This window comes from Anser anser (assembly GCF_964211835.1).
Source record: "Anser anser genome assembly, chromosome: 16".
NCBI lineage: Eukaryota > Metazoa > Chordata > Aves > Anseriformes > Anatidae > Anser > Anser anser.
Genome location: NC_139737.1, coordinates 13,695,696 through 13,713,111, shown reverse-complemented (window position 1 = coordinate 13,713,111; position 17,416 = coordinate 13,695,696). Strand labels below are relative to the sequence as shown.

Genomic DNA, 17,416 nt, shown 5'->3' with positions numbered 1-17,416 from the left:
CTGCTGTAAATCTAAATCCATATCTTACCCCATAGCTGACCTTGTGGCCCATGAAAAAATGTAAACTAAATTTCCTACTTTTAAAACTCAACTTCTAAACGTCAGAACACTTTGCAGCACAATCTGGCGCATCCTGAAGCAAAGGTCTCTATTTCCTATCCATAATTTTGGGGGTCCCCAAAAGTCTCGTCTGGCATTGCTGCCCTGCAAGAGAGAGTAAGGGGATGCTTCACTTCGTGCAGTAACTGGAGCCATTCTGCTGGCACAAGGTACAGAGCTAGAAGGGAAGAACGGAGCTGAGCCAGCCCAGAGTCTCACCCCAGCTTTGCACAGTTACACAAAGCGCTTCTAATCTGCTTGGGCCACATCCCAGCAGCAGGACAGGGGAAATGGTTGCAGAGCAGACATGACATTATTCCCTCTCCTGTAACTGTGCACAGGGAGTGTAAGCAATACGGCCCTGGCGGCACACAGAGGAAGCAGTAAATGGAGGTGCTCCGTGCAGACTCTGTGTTCCCCCACGCAGTGTAAGCCAAAACCAGTCCCTGCAATTCAGTGCAATAATATAGAAAGCTTGCTGGCTTCTTCTCCCATCTGTCTCCTGTGGGTATAGACTCCTGGCCTCTGAGGAAACCAAGAATGCCATCCTTCTAGATTTATAATCACAGAGATTTAGAAAATACTGTGTTGTTTTTAGATGCCTTGAAGTGAAAGGGAAAAATAAATAAATAAACTATGTGGGCGTTGCCACTGGGAAAAAAAAAAATATATATATATGTCTGATCTCAATCAACCAACCACATTTACTACTCTGCAGCCATGGCCAGGCTTACTAAATAAACCACCACTGTCATCCCTTCATTCTTTTCAATACTTCTTAGGGGCATCCATCTTCCTTAACACAGCGTCCCTGATTTCAAAAGCCAGACGCAAATTAATTCCGGGAATCCTACGGTGGGGAGACATTAAAGCCCATTTAGAGGTTTCTGTGGAAGCCTCTCTCCATGCTTATTTGAGTCAACTCAGACTTGGAGTGGAGCAGGCTGGAGCCAGCCTGGAGGAGCTGGAGGTTATAGGTCTGCGGCGGACTGCAGGGACATGCTGGGCTGGGCTTATGCAATAACCGAGGGTTTTGTTTTCTGTGGTAGGGTGTCGGTGGTGCGTGCATGGGAGGAGGGGACAGGGCAGAGCTCTGTTTTAGGGAACTAAATTAAGTATCTCTTTTATTTTTCTTTTAACTCCTTCAGCCTTACTCAAGGCATTAAATCTCATAGGTTTCATTTCCAGAGACCAGCTGCCTTCAAGATTTCCTCTACAGCTCCCCTAGCCTAGGAAATACAAGGGTGGGAAAAAAGGAGGGGGAGCACAGCCACGATATTCAGAAGAAACGTGACTAACATCTCCCAGGGCCCGAAGGAGGAGGGAGGCTGGCTACAGGTTTGGGGGTTTAAGTTACTGCTCTGGGTTAGGTGTTAAGTAGCATCTCTCCCTCCAACATGTAAACATTTACACTGCTAAGTGCCTCGCTTGCTCTGTTTTCTAACGGAGGCTTTAAGACACTGGAAGAGCTGAGATGACAGCAGCCTGCCTCCTGGCTCCCCTGGCCCAGGGGGGGTCCCTGGGTCAGCCACCACAGCTGCAGCATCACGGCATCCCGGCCACACTCTTAGCTGCTGGCATCAGCACAGAGCATGACTGAACATTGTGTTTTCTCTAGCTCATAAAATTCACGCAATTTGTCAATAAGCCCTCATATTTTTATATTAATTTTGCAGGGATTTTTTTTTTTTCCGGGCATTGTCAAACATCGCTTCAGACAATCCGGCGATAAAATAAACATTTCCTGAAGATACATTTCCTTCCTTTGTGCTTCAGAAGAGGAAAAACACCTTGTCCTAAGCGGATGTGCTGAAAGGTTTGGGTTCTTTCAGAGAACTGGCCGTCGTTCGGAGCTAAGCTCGCTCCTACCTGCCTTTGGGAGCGTGCCGGGCGCTGTGCTCCCCCCAAGGTGCTGAGCGGTCCCTACCCAGCAGCTGCCTCCAACCCCCTGCACATCAGCCTTCTCTGGCCGCATCCACACCCACATCTGCAGCTGCAGTTGGTGACTATCCCCCACGTTCAGCAACGGCCAAACCAAAAAGTCAGCTCTGCTTACTCCCCGGTCTTCGGGAAGTGTTTGATCTAGCCACTAATACTAGGATTATATTGGTTTGAGAAGCACAAGCTGAAGCCAAAGTGGTCATTGGACACTCAGGGAAAATAACCAGTGATAAGAAGATAAGAAAACAAGTTGCTATACTGCATCCAGCATCCTTCTCTTACTGATAGCCGGGGATTTGGAGGAAGGTGGAGAAAATTCCCCAGGTGTTCAGGCATTGGGAGTGACCAGGAAGGGAGCCTCCTCCAGTCACCTGGGGCAGCCAGCCCAATGGCAGAAACACCGAGGAAAGGACCAGTTATGTTCTGGGGGACTGGTTCTTACCAGCACTTCCACACCCCATCGGTTATCTGAGATTTCTGCTTCGCAGGATTTTGCAAAGTGAGACTGCGAAGCCGGTGAAACCTGCCGGTGTTTTCGGTATGGACGGTATCAGAACAGGCACTTCTCACAAGCAGAGATGGACAAAAGAGTATTACCAAGACCTCCTTGATTCAGACAGTTCATTCAGTAGTTTTTAAAGCTCTGTTAAAGTTTTCCTTTGTGTTGTTCACAGGACAAGACTTGTTCTTGCCTATTTTACAGGCCAGTGGCAAATCCACTTCAGTGGGCTATGCCTCAGTTTCCTAACTACACCGTGAGAACAAAGTATCCTCCTTACAAACTGGGGCTAAATGGTTTCTGGCCATAACAGACATGAGCTACTGTTAGAAAACGGCCTTACAGCCAGTGTCTATAAATGCTTGAGAAGACAGGATCAAAAGCAGCAATTCAGGGAACAGAAACTAAACGCAAAGGAATAGAAACTAAATTCCTTGAAAGATCTATAAGAAAAAAACACAACAGACACATTAATTATTTAACAAAACTCAGATGTCCATTAATGGCTACTTAGACAGCGTTTTGGCAGGATATCTTAGCTGCTGTATCGCTATTGTATCCCTGTAACTGCACATTTTGCTTCAGCTCGCCCGTGAGCCATTTCTCTTGCTCCTGTCAATGAGGGTGAGACTCCGCAGCTCCCCGGCTCATTACGAGAGGTCTCTATTACCATACCCACTCCTAAAGCCAGCACCCAAAAAGCCTTCCATGGACCGCTGAACAGCAAAATGAAGTCATCAACTCTAGGGAAAAAGAAGCTGTGACAGATTTTTATTTTTTTTTTCCATCTGTAAATCAGTGAAGCCTCATTTTACTAAAATAAAGGACCAGATTCTCATCTACATCAGCCAACAAAGCTTCGTAAAGTGACTGAGATCAGAATCTGGCCGATCAAAATAGACAGCTTGGAGAAATCATATTTAGTGCTCTTGGGTGCCGCCTGCAGGTTTTGGAACTGCAGTTTACTAATAACTATTCCAAAACAATGCTGAGTACAGTCATTTGTAGAATAAAAAAAAAGACTAACTACACTAAAATTCCTAGAGAAATCAAAGAGTGAAAATAAGACTTTTTTTTTTATTTGTTTTTGAGTAAACAGAAGTCGAGATGTGCCCTTTTAGTGATGATTTAAATCTGGAAGGGAAAATTTAAAAAACAAGTCAGAGGGCCATAAACTCTGGCAGATCAACCTGGGAGGAAACAGGCCCAGGAATTTTCCCAGATGTTGCTCTCTCTAACACAACACTGTGCCTTGACGAGACCTCACGGACCTTTCGCCACATAAATACTTTTGAGGATCCTCATTCCAGCCCCGAAGTTGGACCACATACGGAGATGTACAAAGTTGCTGTTATTTTCAAGCAAATGCACCTCTTTTTTCCCCCCACTCATTTTGGCAATACTCCATCATGCTTTTTACTTTCCAGAGGCTCTGGGCTCGGTGTCTGGAGACAACCTCCTCAGAGGTGTGATAACAGAGCAAGATGGCAACGTGCCACCTGGAGGTAGGGGCAAAGCCTTGCTGGAGCTACCTGCCCATGACAGACATCTCCCTTGGAGGTCTCCCATTACTTGTGCCTTCCCGTCCCTCTTTGTTCTCCAACCTTGGGATGGTTTCCCAAAGGGCTCTGCATTTGTTCTGGCAGCAATCCCTATTTTGCTTCCTCACAGTCCCCTGGGTCTGAGGCTGCTGCTGTCTCCCCTTCTGCTCCTGGTCCCACCGCTTCCTCCCCGTGTCCTGTGCTGGAAGTACAGCTCAGCTCCTACTGACCCAGTTACAAAAACACAGGTTATTTGTTTACGGAGCACATTACACACTCAGAGACACGGCCGAAAACAGCTTAAAGGGGATGTGGGGGCCTCCTAGGTTAAGTAAAAGTCACTGCTGATAGGCAGCTCGCTTGGACGGCCTGAGCCCTGCTATGGACGAGGGACTTGCCCTGTGCATGTCCCTGCTGGGCTGGAGGCAGCGACAGCACCTCTTGCACCCAAAGGTCACCTGGCACAGGGGAACCCACCTGGGGATGGAGGAGGGGGGCACGGAGGGCACCTGAGTCCTCTGCAGGCCTGCACGGTCCTCATCTTCAGTTCTGAAGGAGGTGTTAAGGGCAAGGCAAAACAAGAGGGGGAAGGAGCTTGAACAATTTCAAGCTCAATTCCCATTTTTTCAATGGAAAAATTAAGTAACTTACCTTTTCTGATGATCTTAGACCTGGCATTGCATCCGGGCTGTATTGACCTGTGACATCATTAAAATTTACCTTTTAAAATCCTTTCTATTTGCTTTATGGAGAAAGAAGACAGTTGGCCCACCCTCCAGGCAATGCATATTCTGTTCTGTAAAGAATCTCAGAGTAGTAGACATTTTTTCAAAATGTTTCCGAAGTGTTTTTCAGGTTTTTACCAATCGAATTGGAAACACTGATTTGGTTTTAAAATGAATAGAATCATAATAAAGAAGTCTGAAAGTTACTGTATGACTGTTTAAAAAATAAATAAATCTTTTCTTGTCTAAATATAGAAGAAAAAGGAAAAGAACAAAAGAAGGGAACAAGAGGAAAAATCTACCTGAAATAAAGACCTGGTATGTATCAAAAAAGACCGTATTCATTCGCAATCTTTTTCCCCCCAAAATGATGCAGTTTAGCACTGTAGCAATTTTTCATGGAAATTGCTTTATTGTCCACACAACCATATTCACGTTAAAAAAATAGGACCCAAAGAATACATTTGAACCACTGCTCATAAAATATACTCTTTTTCTCCATTTCAATGCTTTCCCTCATCTGTCAAATCACTCCCAGGAGTTCAAGGCCCTTTGAATTGAAAAAGAAAGGGGAGAAGGAGAGAGGAGAGGGCGAGAGCAAGGGAGGGATGCGAAAAGGAGGAGAGAGAATCATAGAATATCCCGAGTTGGAAGGGACCCGTAAGGATCATCGAGTCCAAAAGAGGGAGGAACAGCCCTGACACGGCAGAATTGTAACGGTTCAGTGTCCTGTTGGAAACCTCCAGTGGTACCCGCAGAAATCCATCGGAGTCCCAGATGACTGGTCACTTGAGGGTTGTGCAGCACACCCACCAGGGGCTGGACAGGGAGCCAGCTGGCAGGCTGCTGACACAGCCGAGCAGCAGAGCCCGGCGCTGCGAAGGTGCAGGGAGCAGCCCAGCAGCGCGCGCTTCACGGGCCTGAGCTTGCAGGGGGACGGCTGCGTTCCTGCCTTGCCCTTGAGAGGAGGAGAGAGGAAGAGGGCAGGAGATGCACGTCTGGCTATCGTCAGTCTGCTTTTACATTTTAATAGAGGCCTGGGCGATATTTCATTTCAGGGTTAGGCTGAAGCCTCTCTCTGAAGCTGGCTGCTTGTTCATCTAGAAAGCGAAACGCCAGCCAAAGCTTTTAAACGTATTACCACTCATCTTAGTAGGAGATCTTTCATCTGAGGAAGGAAGAACTAGTTTTAAAAAAGATGTAGGGGAAAGCACTCTGATTGCTTTTTTCCTCTTATAGATAGCCTGAAAGCTGAGTGTTAGCATCCGTGTGAGAATGTGGGAAAAGAACAAGGATTAAAAGTGCATCATTATGAAGTGTTTTTTCATCCAGAGGATCCCAGTGTCCTCTCCACCACCAGTAACACTAATCTCACCAGAGAGCTACGAGCACACAGCGAGCAAAGGACAGCCAAAAAGCCAAGAAAACAAAGGTCCAGGGGAACTGGTAATGTCATGAACTTCACCAGTGAAGCTCACACTCAATAAATGAGGCAGTACAAACTCCCCATCACCAACAGAAATTAAGAAGAAAGCAACTAAGAGACAGCTCACCTGCTTCTGAAATGCAGGCACCAAGTGAGTGGAGCCCAGAAGGTGATCCGATTGCATCGCTACGTGACGGCTTCAGGAAACGAAGAGCGCCATATCTATGTGGAACTAAAGGCGATATTTTGAGCAGGAAGTTGGTTAGGAATGGGAGCAGCAGAATAAATACAGTGTCAATGAGAAGAAAAACAAAACAACAGCATGCTTTCCAACTATCTAAAATAAACGAGCACTTGCAGCAAAACTGAGAAATATTGTCTTTCTTATACATACGGCTTACTTATGCTTGTTTCCAGACCATATACTTACATAGCTACAATAATGGCCCTACAAGGTGAAGTAAATAAGTCAAATATAGGCTTGCTGGAGACCTTACTGGAGCCATTCTGCTGCACTCCAACAGAGCCTGTCTCTGTGGGTGAGTGCAGACAGCCTTGTGCTTGCTTCACCCTCGCTTCAACCAGTTTCAAGCCCTGATGCTGCATTAGCATGCTGTTATTCCTGACCTGTTAAGCTCACATCCTCAAAAAAACCTTAATAGCACAGGTGCAGTGCCACGGTACAGACTATAACTGGCCTGCATCAAAGCTTGACCCCACAGAGCAGATGTGAGTATCTGTACCCATCTGGCTGACCACATCTATAGACCCAAACAAATGTGGCATCCTTTCACACTGCCCTTAAGGACACATTTCTTTCCAAAGCAGTTTCTGCCCGTAGCTCTGACAGCACAGCATACGGTTTGGGGCTCACAACAGCTCAGCCCTGACCTCCTGCAGACTCCAGCTCCAGTCTCCCTTTCTGTGCCCAGACACGTTCCCTTGGTGTCGGTGGCAAATCTCCCCTTTGTCTCAGCTTGTTACGGATTTGGCCAAGCCTGGTCTTGTTTCTTTTGAAGTTAGCAGGAATACTCTAGCAGGACAGGATAATGTCTTTTTTTCCCAATTTCTAGCTTCTTTTAAAAGTCAGATTAACTTTGTGCAATTCAACCTGAAGTCCCCCGCTCTGACTGGTCCCAGTCGTTACGCCGCTAGGTTTTATTCTCTGGAGTTTGCATCCTGGAGTCCCAGCAACAGCAGCAAAAGCAGCTGCCAACATCCTGGGAATATCTGCCTTGGGATCTCAACTACTGTGTGAAGTTGCTGCTCTCCAGTTTGAGAGTTGTGTTTGCAGAGGAAACCTGTCCAACAACAACATCGAGCGAGAGGAAAAAAAGGAGGAAAAAGGGCTTTATATAACAGAATTAACAGAGCTGTTGCAATAGCAACATGAAGTTAACAGGCAGTTTTTCCTCCTCTTTCTCTCCCCCCACCCCAACCTCCTCCTCTAACAGCAGCTCCATTTGTTTTTGTTTCCAAGCTTCTTTTACTGGCCACTCACACAGCCCCGCTCCCTTTGTCTAATTTGGATCTCGAACTTCCATGCAACCGACTCTTGCTGTAACTGTAAATCTTTTTATGGCCCTTCTGCCTCTGAACTGTAAAAGCAATGCCACTGTAAGCTGCCTAAATGGGTCGTAAATCCACTTAGTGCACTGAATGAGGAAAAAAGTTTTTAAGGGAAAGAAGGAAAAAAAAAAGGCAAACTAAGGTGGCTGGAGGGACACAGGGGAAAAAAAAACACAAGAATGTATTTGCTAAATGGAACCAAAATAGCAGGAGTCAAAGGGAAAATATGAATTCTGAGGGAAAAAAAAAAAAAAAGGATGAAATAATGCATCTTGGTGGTAAAAACAAAATACTTCTGAAGAGCTGCTCAGTTTATTAACGCTCAATGATTTATGGGAGGATGTTGGTTGCCCTCCACTCCTGCTGGCATCGGTAGGACCTGGTAGCACCAGCAGTCCACAGGATGGCTAGCAGCTAACAGGCTCTTTTTCCACTGGGTGGTCCAAGGACTGGTATCTGGGTCTAATTCTAGCTCTGCTGCACTGCCTGCCTGACCCACAGGCGTAATCATGGCTCTGCGCCTCAGTTTGTTCATCTGTAAATGGGAGACAGAGATATTCCCCTTCTTTGTAACACGTCTTCAGAGCCGCTGAAATACCAACAGAGAAGGGCCAGAACTGATTTCTGTGGCAGTCAATAGCAACAGTTCCATTTGCTTCCGTAGAAGTGGAACTAGCCCAAAATGGGCAACTTTTGTCTATGTAATTTATTGCATTTATCAGCATGGTATCTGAGCTCTAAGACTATTATCCAAATTCCACTGAATTCAGAGGGTGTCTTTCAACTGCATTCAGTAAGTTTTGGATTTGACCCCAAAGTCACAAAAAACCTGAGAAATATGTCAAAAGAATGTAAGTGGGTGTGAGTTGAAACTGAGGAGTTTGGAGACTGGAGTATGCAGAACAGTAGCTATTTAAAGACTGAGTTTGCTACTGAGTGTTCCCTTTTAATAGGGTTATATAAATACATTCCCGTCTCAATATATGTGGAAAAACAGGCAGCGAGGTGAGATTCTATTGCTTTATTTCTTATGGGAAATATTGTGCATAGCTAAACCACCTCTTCCCCTTTCCTCACCCACCACCCACAGTCGCTGGAAGCGTTCAGCAGCTGTGTGCAGTGTGAAGAGTCACATCCGGGAGCAGTGCGAGAGTTAAAAAGTTCACAGCCCTGCCTTTATAATAAAGCCCCTGTTTTCATTGCCTTCTCACTTCGCCTTAAAGACTTGATCTGAGTTTTGGCACTCAACATGTCAGAATGGGAGGGGAGACTGGCTGTGCCTTTTATTATTATTATTATTATTTTATTGCTCTGCTCCCTTGAAAGGAAAAGAGGAGAAAAAATAATAATAATAAAAAAAAGTTCTTGCCCGGCTCTGCGCAAAGAAGAAATGAGTTTCAGCACAGCTCCCTCTGGCCAGATGTGTGCCCTGGAGAAAGTCTCTGCCAGGATGGGCACCAAGAGGCATCTCGACTGCCAGTCTCAGGAAAAATATCAGTGGCCAAAATGGACTGAGAGGTGAACCCCTTTCTTCGTTCACCCTTACCGTATGCGGGGCACTCTGCCTGATGGTTCAGGTCAGGGGACGCTGATACTGTGACTTAAAAGAATCCCATTAAAATGATGGAAATCTTTGACTATGGAAAGTGGGGTCTGCACCTGGACAGTAATTATGCTTCAAAGGAAATCCATCTGGTATTTTATTGCTTATTCTCTCTGTGCAATTCATGTACAAGAACAATACAAAGACTGGAATATTTCATATCAGGAGGCTTCCAAAAAGCTGTTTACACTCTGTCAGGTCAATAAGCTACAGAGATTTTTGCAATATTATCTCAATTATGGTTAACAATTGAAAAACAGATTTTTAAAAAAAACTTTCCTGAAAACACTGGCGTAAGTCCTTGGAGCAGGCAAGCTCCTGCAAACTCCACCAAACTCCATGAAGCTCATATACCAGAGAAGCAGTTAAGCTTTCAGTATCTGGAAAGTTTTATAACTACAACTGACGTCAAGTGAGGCTTATTTTTGCCATCAACAGAGCTAGAGCAATCTGCTCGTGCTGCGGATTGAGCCCTGCTTGCACGCATGTATGCAGTGGGACACAAACAGCACGGGGTGCAGGACACTGCAGTGACGGGGGACCTTCTCTTTGGGTGAGAAGTAAGATTTGCCTGTGTTAATAATGCCGGGCTTGAGCTGGATTGGGTCTGTTCGGAAATTCCCATGCAAATATACTAAAAAGAGCACATTTCTAAAGGGAGAACAATATACAGTCTATCAGAAGTGAGTGCCAGTCTTAAAAGACCTTGGGAATGCAACAGCAGTCTTACAATAAAATCACATAAGGCCAGAGCAACTGGATCACAAGGCAAGTTCTCCTTCCTTGCCAGTTACAGTGAATTTATTAATTCTAGTGAATTTATCTCAGGCCTCAAGATGACTGATGCTTTCATTACAGCCTTGGCCTCAGCCATTAGGTGATTGTTATGAATCTCAATTTTCATTTTTTCAAGTTTTAGCTGTCACCAATGAAGGAAAGGGTATTCAAAATAAAATATGAAAACTTAAAAGTAAAAAGAAATGAAAAAAAAGCAAGGTAATCCCCATAGAAATGCAGGAGACAAATAATAATAAAAGGTTATTAGAGTTATTTCCTACATATCTTGAATTTTCAGTGATCACATTTAAAGGCTAGAGCAGACATCACTGGCTAGCTGACAGCAGTGAAGTTATCTTTGAATGAAACCAGTGTAACAGAATCTGCATATGATCTACATTTGCCTTAAAATTGTGCAACCCATAGTACAGAACTAGGAAATTGTCACAGATTTATTTTTCACTTCTGACACTCCTTGCATATTCTGGGGGATATAAAATTTGGCAAGGAGTTTGCATTTGTTAGCACATATAAATTTACGAGGAATGTTTGGTCTTGCTGTTAAAGCCTAGATCTAGAACACAGAAATATGTCAGAAGCTGAGTTTCATTTTAAAAAGCAATCTTAGAAACCATGTATTCTTGCTGAAAAACTTTACAAGTGAAGCAATTGCGCCCAAAAAATTGAGAAAGCAGAAACTGAATGTAGCCTGAAATATTCTTTTCAAAAACATATTTCATTATTTCTAAGGTTTGGAAAGCCTGACTCATGATTTCTAAATCCTTGGAACTGGAAATACTGCTGTTAACTGGCCATCATTGTTTCACACAGCATCATCCAGATCCAAGGACAGATTTCGGTTCCCTCATTAAATTTAAAAGAGTAGATTTATTGAAATAACTTGCAGAGTCATAGTTTAGCAGCTCAGATTCAATAGCAGATGTTGGCGCTCGGTCTCCTACCCGTACGTTCTGTATAACTACCGCTGCAGGCACTGAAAGGCCAAGAATCCCGGAGCACTGCGCTGCATTTTGGAGGAGTCAGGTAGGAGATTTTAATATAAACCATCCCCCTGTGACCCAGGCTGATGCAGATAGGTCCAGGCCCCTTAGGAGAATTGCGTGCAGGGGACCTGGACCTCGTCCTCTTCTCCTTGAACTCCCCAGCTATGAAATTGTTACGTGGCACAGCATTATCCTGCAAACCACTAGCAAATGTGTGACTAATGCAATGGAGCCCAGAGCATCCTTACATCACACCGGGGAAGTGAGTCACACTCACCTTAGGAGAGCTTGCACATACAAAGAGCAGTACGTAGCCCAGCGATATCGGCTCAGGAACCTGCACCAAAGCAGGGTGGAGAAGTGCTCTGTGAACTCTCTTGGACTCGTGGGCTCTTGGACTCGCGTGCTAGATCCACTGCGGGCAGTTAGGGAATGTCACCGCTGCATGCCACCGCCCGGTGAGGGAATGGCACCGCTGTAAGGTCACACTGAAGGGAACAGAATTACAAGGGAAGTTGAAAATATTTCAGCTTCTGGAGTTTTCAAAAAGGTATTCAGAAATATTAAAGTTCAGAAAAGCAATTTTTTGCTTTCCTTAAACAAGTGTGGAAAACAAAAGAGAGATGGAAATTAGTGCCTAGCTCTGAACTGCTTTTTTTCTGTTTGTTTTGCTTTACTCCTCTTTCCAATGTTTAGGATGGGAACAACTTATTTTGGAGTCAGTATCAACTTTCTTGTTCATATCAGTTTACTTTGGATCAGGTTCCTAAATTCACATACGCAAACTCAAACAACAATTTCCATCCTACTCTATGCTATTAAAGCGAAAAATCCTCCTCTCAACTTGAGGAGAACCTGCTGTCGACAAAGTCCTTCCCCTCTGAACCATAACCTTTGACTCGTCCTCTGGGGGAGAACAGAGAAATGCAATCAGGTGCAGAATGCCAATGCATCCCTCTGGGGTGACCGACATCCAATTTCCAAGCAACCATTAAAAGCTCCATATGGAATTTCATGTTTATATGAAGCAAGAAGAAATAGGAAAACCCAACAGCGAGCACATGCCGTGTGTTCCTTCTGCCTGCGAGCACGGGGCAGTAGCTGAGCCTTCTGAGCTGAGAATGAGCTATGGGGATGGGATGTTCAGCACGCCTGGGTGCTCGTACACTTTATTATTGTTATTTTAACTAAGAAACTAGCTGCTTGGTCCATTTGACGAGGGTACGGCTTTGAGACAGATGTAGAAATAATCTGCAAACATGAGGGTCAGGCAGCGGAACATTTCCAAGACTGTATGAAATATTAAGCAAGTGAATGGAAAACATTTATTCTGCATCTAATATTCCACTGCAAACTCGGATTTCTCCAGCTTATCTCCACATTCACATTATAACTGAAGACTAATTACATTTTTCTCAGTATTTTTCTGCAGATCAGAAAACATTTAAGCCTAGACTATCCCCACTGCCACCAAAAAGTTTTCCCCACCTCTGGCACCAGCTCAGCAGCCAAGAAGACAGTGCAGGTGCCAGACACTGCTGGGCTACGTGGAACCGCCACAGCCTGTGGACCTCTGGAAATGAAGCTGAAATGAGGCTCCGTTGTGTGCAGCACATTGCTAAGATTTTGCCCCCCATTTCAGCATGACCCAATAGTCATTTCTCAGCCAGCCAAGAGCAAATGGGTGGTGGATGTGATCTGGCTTTCACAGGAAATCACTCGTGATTGATTTAGCTTCTCCTTCTCTGTGGTGTATGGGCTCAGAACATGGCCCAGGCACATAAATTACATACAGAACGCCTTCCACGGTTCTGTGTAGTGTTCAAGTTGTCACCCCATCGGAGAAGAAGCTTTTATGAAGTATTAGGTCCAAGCCTATACGGAATAGAAATGACCACTTTTAGTTGCTCAACAAAAATAAAGTCTCATTTCAAAACAATAACTTTGAATAAGGCAGAACCAAGTAACTTGGATCAATTTTTGTTTTTCTTAAACACAGAAACAAACAGAAAATGCTGCTGGCTGTAAAAACAAGTGAACTTTTAGGATTTTTTGTTTGTTTTAAAAAAATTATTAAGGGCTGTGAAATTCAATGAAGTTTTCATTAACAGGATTTCAACAGTTTCGGTTTTGCTTTTGCCTTTTTGAAAGCAGATCCAAAGATGTTTCATTTTCATCTTAATATGTTTACAGAAGAAAATTTCTACTAGCACTGCTACATTGTTATGTCTGGGGGATGAGTAACAAGATATTGGAGAATTATTCATAAGAATCATTTGTGTGATTTATACACTTTCCTGTGATTGGAACAAGGACCTCATTTCACAGCGCTCTCAGTTTCTACCCACAGGCAGATGTACCGCGGAGGAGAACAGTCACTTGAATCTAGATTAAAGACAGCAGCGATTAAAATCACTGAATAAAAGCTTCAAGACATGGGGTATTTTTGTCTCAGGTTTGTGCAGCTCGTGACAACAGGGTCCTGGCTGCAGACTGCATTTCCCAAGTGACACAACACTGACAGGCGTACCGGCACCCAACAGCAGAAATCCGGGCAGAAGGGGGGCTCCTCCACAGCCTGGCCTGAAGACACGTGCGAGCCTGGCTTCTGTTGGAAGAGAAAGGCTGTCAGAAGAAAAGGGAATGCATTTTGCAGGCCTATGCTCAATATTCCTATTATATGGCAGGAAGATCAGGTTTTCAAACAGATCATTTGGACAAAGATATGATATGAGACTTTTAGACTCATTATCCAAGTATCCTAGCTTTTAAGACACCCATAGCCCACCTAGCTCTAATTATTATGTCTCAAAGTTATTTTTCATCTTTAAGCTCAAGCCTTCAAAGTTTCCCCAAGTGGGCAGATTTCTTTTCTGCTTACCCAGCCAGCTCCCACTGAAGGCAGTGGAGAATTTTCTTCCCCGGGGTCAGGCTAGGGTGTCAAGACTCAGACCTATTTTAGTATCTTACGTTCCTTCACTTCTGAAATCTGCTTTGCTTGCCTCGTTGCTGTAAAGTAAATAGTACGTAACTGCTGACTGCAGAAAGCCTGGAGGAAGTTACCAGCCCAATAAACATCTGATATTTAATACTCATTAGCAAAATTCCACCATTCATATCAGTTTGGTGAAACAGGAATTAAAAATTACGCATTTCAACCATAATATATGATAGCACAAAAAGGCTGTGTAAAAACCCTGCCATTCCTGCAGCATCCCAACCATCACGTCCTCAGTCTTCCTACCCAAAGCCGTGCATTCAGCAGAGCCCACCTGCCATAAATCTCAAAGCATTACCAGCTTTCAGCAAAAACCAGTAACATTAGGGCTGGGGGATGATGTATGGGGATGTCACCGACTCCCCCTTTGCAGGCACATACCCCTTTCCCCCGGTGCAGACATTTTTTTTTATCGGTTTCAGCGACGCAGCCGTTGAACACATCCCAGCCACCGTGCCAAACGGCGGCAGGGCAGCGGCGGCTCCCTCCCCGTTCAGCGGCGAGCGGTCAGCGGCTGATGTTTATGGGAGGGAGACGGGAGCTGGGCATAATTAAGTGGACAATTGAATGGGTTCTGCCTCTCTGATTTCAATTAACCTCTGAACTTTGCAGTGACAAGATCTCATGGTTACCGACTAACTTCAGCCAAAAGCAGCTGTTCTAGCTGGTTAATCCAGCCCCCAAACAGTGTACAGTCGGGGTTTGATGATAGTCTCTTTTCTCTTAATGCTCACCGAAAGAAAAGTGAGTGAAATCTCAGACTTCTTTAATACTATTACTGCATTGCAACTGGGGACTGATTCTGTTCCCATTTGAAATAAAATGCAGAATTCATATTGATAGGAGGAAAATGAAGTCAAAAGACACACGCACACACAGCAACTATATTAAGGACAGCATTCATGGCTTGCAAAAGAGATTAGTGTGCACCAACAGATAAATAAATAAAATCTTCATTCAAGAACACTGAGATAAGCACACAGCTGACATCAGAGAATAAACCAATCTAGCTACAATAAGAATAGATTTTACTATGATTTACTCATGGTTTTTAGAGAGAACTTTTTAGTCTTAAAAGCAGCAGTTTCAGAGATCCAATACAGAAGGCTCTCCTAAAATCCTATATGAATTACAAAGGCTCCTAGCATGCAACAAAGCTAGAAGTTAAAAATTAAAATTGATCAAAAAATGCCTTTTTTTTTTTAATGAAAACATCTTTCAAATTCTTCCATTTTTTTTCATTCAAAACTGGAGAGAGAAATCCTGTTTTTCTTGGCCTTTGTTTTCATCACAACTCTGCCACTTAAAATGTTTACCACCTCTCATTAGTGGACATGGATTTAATTCTGCTGTCTTTTTTGGAGTTGCGTTGGCTGAAGATGATAAACTGTTACCACTCTGCCTACTGGCTTAAATGAATCTGTTCCCAATCTTTAAGCATCTATACGTGAGTGCCAAATCTGAATTTATGACAGCAGACTGTACATTTTCATGTAGCTGTAGTTACAACACCAGGTATGAGACACACTGAAGAGTGTTGAAGCAAAACCAAAGGCTACTGTTATAAAAAGATTATAAATGTCAAAAAACCTGACGAGGCTCATAACATCTAAAACACATGCGGTATCCTATAAGCAACTGCAAGACAATTTCAAGACAAAAACACAGTTGATGGTATAGATAATAAACGTCTCTTTAAAAATGCATTAATAAAAGGCTGTTTAAGAAGAAAAAAATATGAAGAAATTATAGGACTTTATTATGCAATTCTTCATACTGTAAGTAGTACAACAATTAGTGAAATTCATCACAAGCCTGCAGATACTTTATTCATTACAGTAAATACGTAACTTCTTGTAATGTAAATCTCACCATCTAGCCTAGCATTATCAAGCTTTTGTTTTCTTTTTTTTTTTTTTTCTCATAACTGATTCACAGATTCACAGATTCACAGATTTCTCTAGGTTGGAAGAGACCTCAAGATCATCGAGTCCAACCTCCGACCTAACACTAAGTACTCCACTAAACCATATCCCTAAGCTCTACATCTAAACGTCTTTTAAAGACCTCCAGGGATGGTGACTCCACCACCTCCCTGGGCAGCCCGTTCCAATGCTTAATAACCCTTTCGGTAAAGAAGTACTTCCTAACATCCAACCTAAAACTCCCCTGTCGCAACTTTAGCCCATTCCCCCTCGTCCTGTCACTAGGCACGTGGGAGAATAGACCAACCCCCACCTCTCTACAGCCTCCTTTCAGGTAACTGTAGAGAGCGATGAGGTCGCCCCTGAGCCTCCTCTTCTCCAGGCTGAACAAGCCCAGCTCCCTCAGCCGCTCCTCGTAAGACTTGTTCTCCAGACCCCTCACCAGCTTGGTCGCCCTTCTCTGGACTCGCTCGAGCACGTCCATGTCCTTCCTGTAGCGAGGGGCCCAAAACTGAACACAGTACTCGAGGTGCGGCCTCACCAGAGCCGAGTACAGGGGCACAATCACTTCCCTCGACCTGCTGGCCACACTGCTTCTTATACAGGCCAGGATGCCGTTGGCCTTCTTGGCCACCTGAGCACACTGCTGGCTCATATTCAGCCGACTATCCACCAATACTCCCAGGTCCTTCTCGGCCAGGCAATAATATATTTAGGCAATATGATATTTAAGGCATAAATAAGAGCCCAAAATCAAAGCTTCCTTAAAGCACCCTATCCCACTTCTTGACATTTAAGAAATTCCACTGGATGCATTGATGAAATTCCTTCTTCCACCTTCCATAGCAAGACGCCTATGTTGTGGCAGACGGCAATAATGCCCTTCAGTTTCTTACACATTAGTAGCCCTATCTAATAAAGCCTAATGTCCCAATGACAGAAGCATCTGGCTCTTCTCCCCTAATCAATAATATTCAGCAAAAGTCCCTTCTTCCAGCAGCAGCATAAATTATCAGATATATGCAAATAGACTTGCTAATGTTAATTGCCAGGGCTGATTGGTGATTAATTTTTTGATTATGATCAATCATTCCTCAGGAATCTTAATAAGACATTCAAGGCAATCTGCAAATTGATAATAATTAGGGATCCCAACCGGTAACGCATCCACAGCCAACGATAAAACATCCCCATGACTGCGCATGTTTCAGTGAGCAAAGTTCCCCCTCTTGGAAGAGCAGAAAAGGGAATGACCAAAGCCTCTTGAGCCTGATGGGACCTGTCCTCACACATACCAAGGGGCTGCTTT

At 44.1% G+C, this 17,416-nt stretch overlaps 1 protein-coding gene across 1 annotated transcript in view; it reads right to left on the bottom strand.

The window, feature by feature from the left end:
• The window catches only part of LOC310882590 (uncharacterized protein), a 343,849-nt gene that overhangs the window by 39,843 nt on the left and 286,590 nt on the right, over positions 1 to 17,416 (bottom strand). The window contains exons 33-38 of the mRNA XM_083801528.1: positions 13,715 to 14,193; positions 12,673 to 13,059; positions 11,462 to 11,672; positions 6,359 to 6,463; positions 4,732 to 4,778; positions 4,558 to 4,629 (exon numbers count right to left, since the gene is read on the bottom strand). The gene's annotated coding sequence lies outside the window, so the exon portion shown is untranslated. The remainder of the gene's footprint in view (positions 1 to 4,557; positions 4,630 to 4,731; positions 4,779 to 6,358; positions 6,464 to 11,461; positions 11,673 to 12,672; positions 13,060 to 13,714; positions 14,194 to 17,416) is intronic.